At 41.6% G+C, this 6,790-nt stretch overlaps 1 non-coding gene across 1 annotated transcript; it reads left to right on the forward strand.

Moving 5' to 3' along the window:
- The first annotated feature begins 2,096 nt into the window (after positions 1–2,096).
- On the forward strand, positions 2,097–2,168 carry TRNAP-UGG. The gene has a single exon. It is a non-coding gene; the product is annotated as a tRNA-Pro (tRNA).
- The last annotated feature ends 4,622 nt before the right edge of the window (positions 2,169–6,790 follow it).

The following is a 6,790-nucleotide window of genomic DNA, read 5'->3' on the forward strand; positions in this document are numbered from 1 at the left end:
GAGAAACCACCTGGCTTGGGTCGTACCTTGAGACTAGGCTGCCCTAGAGTAATTTGCGAGCTAGTTCTCGCTCCAGAAGCACAGGAGAATCCGACAGGTAGGCCGCAAAGCAGCAAAGTGCAGAGGACTCCACGCTCCTGTGGCCCCTGGGAGTGGGGAATCACCTCATGGCTGTCAGTGGGCTGAGGCTAATTTGATCTCTTTCGCAGAGGTGCGGACTCCACCAAATAGCGGAGTCCTCTCGAAGATATCTGAGTTATCTATTTTTTTCCCTATTTACCGAAGGACACAAACACTTACCTTTTTATCCGGGATCATAGGAGCCCCGATTCCATGATCTTTCGTCCCAAATCTCCAAGATCTGATTTTCCTGGAAAGATCACACGGAGCTTCTTTTCTTCAAAACTGTTTCAACCCGTTGACCAAAATAGAGAGCGCTTCTCTTTGTAAATGTGGAGGAAATTAAGGGATCACCTCTACCTCACTAACTCTAGGTTTAAGGCCAGCGTCCTAACTCCTGAGCTATAGAGCCACCCTGCAAGCTTCTGTGTAATGTTGAATACCTTATATTTTAAAACGTCAGTCAAATAGAATTTCTGTCTAAATACAATGCAACAAATCATTAAATATTAAAAAAAATTGTTTTGAAAAAATGTATCTCTTTATATATAAGAAAGAGACGTTCTCGACCAGGCCCAAACTGGAATGTACGTCACTGGAAGACTAGCGCCCACAGTACTTGATCCTCAGCCTCAGGTCTGAAAAGTCACTGAGCTCAGGCAACACAGGGGCCACAAGTGGAGCCCTGGGGTAAAGTGGAGTAGGGCAAGGGTGCCTTACAGAAGAGAAGGATGCAAGACCTGTCATTAGCGTCATTGTCACCAATCTGCTTGAATTATTATAAAAGTGATCCAGCTCTTGTAAACTAAGACGGGGCTTGTGTTTTGTTTTGTTTTTTAAAGGGAGGCGGCTTTCTCCAAGCACAGGACGTACCCCTCGAACCCTCAGAAATTGAGGGACAATGAGAGCGTGAAGGCATCCAGGCTTCCCCGCGGCCTCTTAGCAGAGTCAGGCTCAGGCACAGCCAATCTGGCCGTGAGATTCCTCCCGGTTTCCTGAAGCAGAAGCTGACTAGAAGGGGACTGACTCTTTCCTTGGTCATTTAACGCACTCTGCTAACAATTCGAAGTCCGAGAGGCAGCTTCGTCTCTCTGGACCCCGGGACTCTTCTCAATGCCCAACCTGAAGTTCAGAATAAATAGAAAGTGGTGACGCAGAGCAGGATTGGGAGGAGAGCGCTCTTCTTCCCCTTTTCTCTCCTCCGTTCTCAGCCCGCCCAATTCAGCCAAACATTGAACAGCTATTTACCGAATTTGTCCCCTAACGTGCTCGGCGCTGGGTAGACAATGTGACCAAGGCAGACAAGCTAGAGCCCAGAAAATTCATTCTCCAAAGATAAGGAACTGCAGAGTAAGGACAACGCCCTCCGTTCCTATTGCACCCACCACCTTCTGGGTGATAGAGAAGCAGGCGGATGCAGGCTTCTATAGAAGGCGGATGCAGGCTACTCCGGGCCCCACTTAGGGAAACAGGCAACTCCTTCGATGCTACTTTCTGCGCGCCCTAGAGAGATGCTCTAAATCCAGACCTACAGAACAAAATTTATTGAATAAAGCGTGGGGGCGGAGGGAGCATTAACGATGTTAGATAGCATAGACAAGCAGGCTAAGGCAGTAGTTTGACCTCAGCCAGGGTATATTATCGAGTTCCTTCGCAGCCGGTCCTTGAGGGTAGTAACTTTTGCCTCTTGGTGAAATCGACGGTTCTTATTTTCCCTTGGTCTTCTAACCCCAGGCCGTTTGCTATGGTTCTGGTCCTAACCCTGTTACGTACCGAGACTCTCTCAGAAGGGTCCAAGACAGACTGGCAGATCAGCCTGAGTCCTTTACTGAACATTCGTAGCTCTGGAACGCTATGACTCATGTTTCTCAGATTCCGCAGCTTAGGAAAGAAATTTTAAAAAAAGTCCTCGGATTTTACGATGCAACTAACAGGATAAATGAATATTCTTAAGGAAAAATGGGAATATAGATATTGGCTCGTTGGTCTAGTGGTATGATTCTCGCTTTGGGTGCGAGAGGTCCCGGGTTCAAATCCCGGACGAGCCCGAGGTTTGCTTTTGTTTTTGTTTTTTACCCCACCATAAAAGCCAATAAAGTCAACACCACCAAGCTTAGGTCCACTCAAGTTGTTCTCAACCTCAACAGAATCAGCTTGTAAATTGTTCTCATCTGTAGACCGATTCAGGGACAATGAAAGTACCACCGTGGGCCAACGGCTTCGTTGGAGTTCCGGACCCCTAATCTAGCCCTGGCAGAGGTCCTTTGTTCTTGTTCCCGTAGTTCTCACCCTGGCACTTCGAGCGGAGAAGGCAAGTGCACTCCCACTAGGGCATTTCACACGGAAAAAAGTGGTACTTGGAGCGTGTTGGGGTTGCAATGCTGGGACAGAATTCTCTTCCTGAGGCCCTAGTCTGTCTATTTCACAATCACAAGTGCTGTGGCAGTCTTCCTAATGCGAAGATTCAACCCAGGGAACCCTCTGGCTCAAACGGCACAGACACCCATTCCGTCCTAAGGGAGCACAATTGAACTGTTTCCAGGTATTATTTTACAAAACGCAATACAATGCAACAACAGCTGTTCTGGCAAGAATCCACTGTTTCTAGCAAGAATCCACGAGACTTTTGATGTTCTTTCACTGCTCACCTGGAAAACCAGCGGACTGTAGTGTTAAGTGTTTACCGGTAACCAAAGAGTGTGGTTGATTCTGGTTTCTAGAAGTTGCCCAAGTTTACTAACCGGGGAATAAGAGGCCTTCAAACTTGCTTATCTTCCTAAACTGCTTGTACACGGGGACTTTTGACAAGATTTGTCTGACCCGATTATATTTTTCCTTTTTGAGGTTCCTCTCTTGGAAGAGTTATGTGGGTAGGAAGGAATAGTGTGATTCAGGTGATTGGAGGAAAGGAAGAGAGAGAGAGGAGAATCTGCCAGTATGTCCTGACTTCCAGGTTGATTGTCCTTTTAGAAAGGTGATATATCTAGCCTGGGCTTTGATTTGTTTGCTAAAGGACTTCTGGGGGAGATGCAAAGTAGGAAGCTGGATATAAATTTTTGAGGTTCGAGATCCAAACTAAAGATAGGAATTTTAAGAACGGAAAACACAGGGCAGTGATTGGTTAACACTGTTTTGGCTAAGAATCCACAAAGAGCATTCATAGAGAGAGAAAGGATTTAAGGACAGACCCTGGTGATCACCAGTGTTTAAAAAGTTGAGAATAGAATAGCAATGAGTGATGGAATTGGAGAAAGAAACCTTGATGGCTGATTTAGTCATTCGGGCACTGATGATAATCTTTGCTAGTATTTAAAGTAGAAAATTTAGGGAAGATGATTGCGCTGGATAGGTTGAAGAATAAGGGAAAGGTGTGGAACATAGGTAAATCATTCTTTTTTAGAAGCTTGGCTGTGAAGGGGAGGATCTGGACAGCACACATCTGCCCTGAGGTCTTAGGATAGCTCCAGGATTATTTAGTGGGTTCTTTCCCTGCCCTGAAACCTGGACAAAAGTATGTTGGATTACCAAGAGTGAGCTCCTGGGCCTACGTATGTTCTCACACTTAAAGACTTTTATCACCACAGATGTAAGTGGTACCATCGCTCCTTCTACTACCATAGTAGAAGCAGAGATAGTGGCTGGGCTCCACATTCAAGATCAAGATAATTTAGCAGCACTTGAACAAAGGCACAGAGGAGGACATTAAAGGGAGTATCTTGTGTTTTGAGGAGGGAAGTGGAAGAAGAAAAATTTGTTCTGAAAAGCAGAAATAGGTTTAGAATCATTTTATGTGGGAGAGAGGTGGGGGTTTCAAAACCCAAAATAAGATAATTAAACTTTAAGAAAATCATGTCCGTCGTGAACCAGAAAAAGGGCATCTGGCTGAAGATTCAGCAGGCATTGCTTTTCTTTAGTGGCAGGAATTGGGATTTGATTTTCTGGGCTCCACCTGAAGGAAGCAGAACCAGTTTCCATAGCTATGAGTCTGAGTTCAGAGTTTGTTGTGCTGCTAACACTTCTGACAAATAATTTTGTTAATTCTTGGGACTGAGAACCACCAGTTCATCTTCACTGACTGGGGAATGTAAAAGGGGCACAGAGAAAGTCTGGGCCCTGGAAAAACTTAACGTGTGCTAAAGTCCTTACTTTTTTTTTTTTTTGTCAGATCTTGAAATGTTTGAGATATCTGCAATGCAGAAAAAAAAAAGAGGGGGGACCCAAGGGAGACGTCCATATGCAAAGTTTCACAAAGTCATAGTTTTCTTGGAAATGAGGATTTTAAAAAAGGATTTGATTGTGTATAATTACTGAACTAACCTACTCCGGGCCCCACTTAGGACGTCAGCCAATAGAGTCAGGGCCTGTACAATCTCAGCTAGAGCTATTAGATTGTGACTTTCTCATCTCCTGAACAATAGCTATGACACTTCTTTGTCAATGCGGGCTTGTCGTACTCTCAGCTGTTATAATGTGACCTTTCCCCACTTGAATCATGCAAAAGTGTCCCCAGGAAATCACCAGTGACACCCCTTCTCATGCCTTATGTCATTTGTCCTTCAAAAAAAAACAATATGATGAGATTTTGCTGTTCCACATTACCAAGGAGTCTTCTAAAAACATGAAAACAAAATGAGGCATTTGAAAAATGATGAGGAAACAGGGAAAACCATGTGGCTTATTATTACAAGAGAAAATATATCATTTCAGATTCAATCAGAGAAGTGGAGCCACTATCAGTGATGAAGAATAAGAGATTTATGATAGGAATTAGCATTACATAATTGTGGGAGCCAATGAGGAAGTCTATGTAAGGCTCTTGCCTCTATGGTTAGTGTTAGGCTTGAAGTCTCTGTAGCTCAGCAGGGTGAGCAGTTGGGAAGGACAGCTGGACATGAAGTGAAAGCAGCAAGTGAAACTGAAACCATAAAATCCACAAACTGGAATCAAAAAGGCAAACTGGAATCTACATCAATCTCTCACTGTTTCAACCCTTGTTAATGTGGGGGACCTGCAGGAGGAGCTGGCACCCTTTATCATAGAACTACACATGCAGTTGGTCCAGGAATTGGATGGGCTGAAGGAAGAGATCCATCGGTGCTAGAGGAGTTGTGGGCCCAACTGAAGCCCCATGCCAATAAGTGGGAGAGCAGATTATCCAACAAGTACAAGCTGCAAAAGAGCCTGGCATCCTATATCAGTCTCCAGAACACAGTGGCTGCTGTGTATGACGTTTTCACTTTCCAAATCTCACTATAAATTTCTCCATATTCATATAAAAAATTTAGATCTTTACAGAAAATAAATTCTGGAAAATGTAGTTCCGGCTTAAATAAATTGACAGTACAAAGTCAGCACTTGATTTGTTTTCTGTTCTATTCTCTCCTTATAAAACCTGGAGAATCTCTTAGCCTCTTTTCAACATTTCCTACATCTTTTTCTTTTTGTGCTGCATTTTGTATATTTTCTTAAGATCTATGATAGTTTACTAAATATCTTTGCCTTTCTAATCTTCTGTGTAAGATAGTCAGTCTTTAATTTCAATGACATTTTCTATTTTAGACTTTCCACTTCTTGAATGTTATTGATCCTTTTTTATTTCTTTAAACGTTTTAAACATTCTCAATTTATAATCTATCTCTAATGGCTATATTATCTGAAGTTCTTATGGTCTAAGTCTGCTTTTTATTATATATCTGCTGACTTTTGTTCTTAGAGTCCTGATTGCTTGTGTGTTTTTTGGTAATATAACAACTTTATTGATATAATTCACACATTTAAAGTGTACATTTAAATGGCTTTTAGAATATTCACAGAGTTGTACAACCATCACTACAGTTTTTGAATATTTTTATTACTCCCAAAATAAACCCTGTACCCCATTAAAAGCCTCTCCTCTCTTCCTCCCAACCCTCTCCTGTAGCCCTGGGTAACCACAAATCTCTTTTCTATATGTATAGATTTGTCTGTTCTTGCTATTTCATATAAATGGAATCATACAACATATGGTCTTTTGTGATTAATTTATTTCACTTTTTAAGACTCATCCATGTTGTAGCATGAATTGATATTTTACTCTTTTGTATTGCCAAATAATATTCTGTTGACTGGATATACAACATTTTATTTATCTAATCATCAATCGATGGTCATTTGAACCACTTTTCGGCATTATAAAGTTGCTACGAACATTGTGTACATGTTTTTGTGTGGACACAAATGTTTTTATTTCTCTTAGGTATATGACTAGGAGTGGAATTTATGGGTCATATGGTGACTCTATGTTTAATTTTCGAGGAACTGGAAGATTATTTTCTAAAGTGAATGCACCATTTTACACTCTCACTAGCAGTGTATGAGGATTTCAATTCCTTCACATTTTCATTGATATTTGTTATTATCTGTCTTTTTAAGTGGGTATGAAGTGATATCTCATTGTGGTTTGATCTGACTTCCCTGATGACTAATGATGTTGAAAATCATATGCTTATTGACCATTTGTTTAACTTTTCTGGAGAAAAGTCTGTTCAAATTGTTTGCTTATTTTTTAATTGAGTTATTTTCTTTGTATTATTGAGATATAGGTGTTCTTATATATTCTAGATATCAGTCCCTTATCACATATATGGTTTGCAAATATTACCTACCATTCTGTCTTTTTTGCTGTCTTGAT

Source organism: Pteropus alecto, unplaced genomic scaffold (assembly GCF_000325575.1).
Source record: "Pteropus alecto unplaced genomic scaffold, ASM32557v1 scaffold1197, whole genome shotgun sequence".
NCBI classification, from domain to species: domain Eukaryota; kingdom Metazoa; phylum Chordata; class Mammalia; order Chiroptera; family Pteropodidae; genus Pteropus; species Pteropus alecto.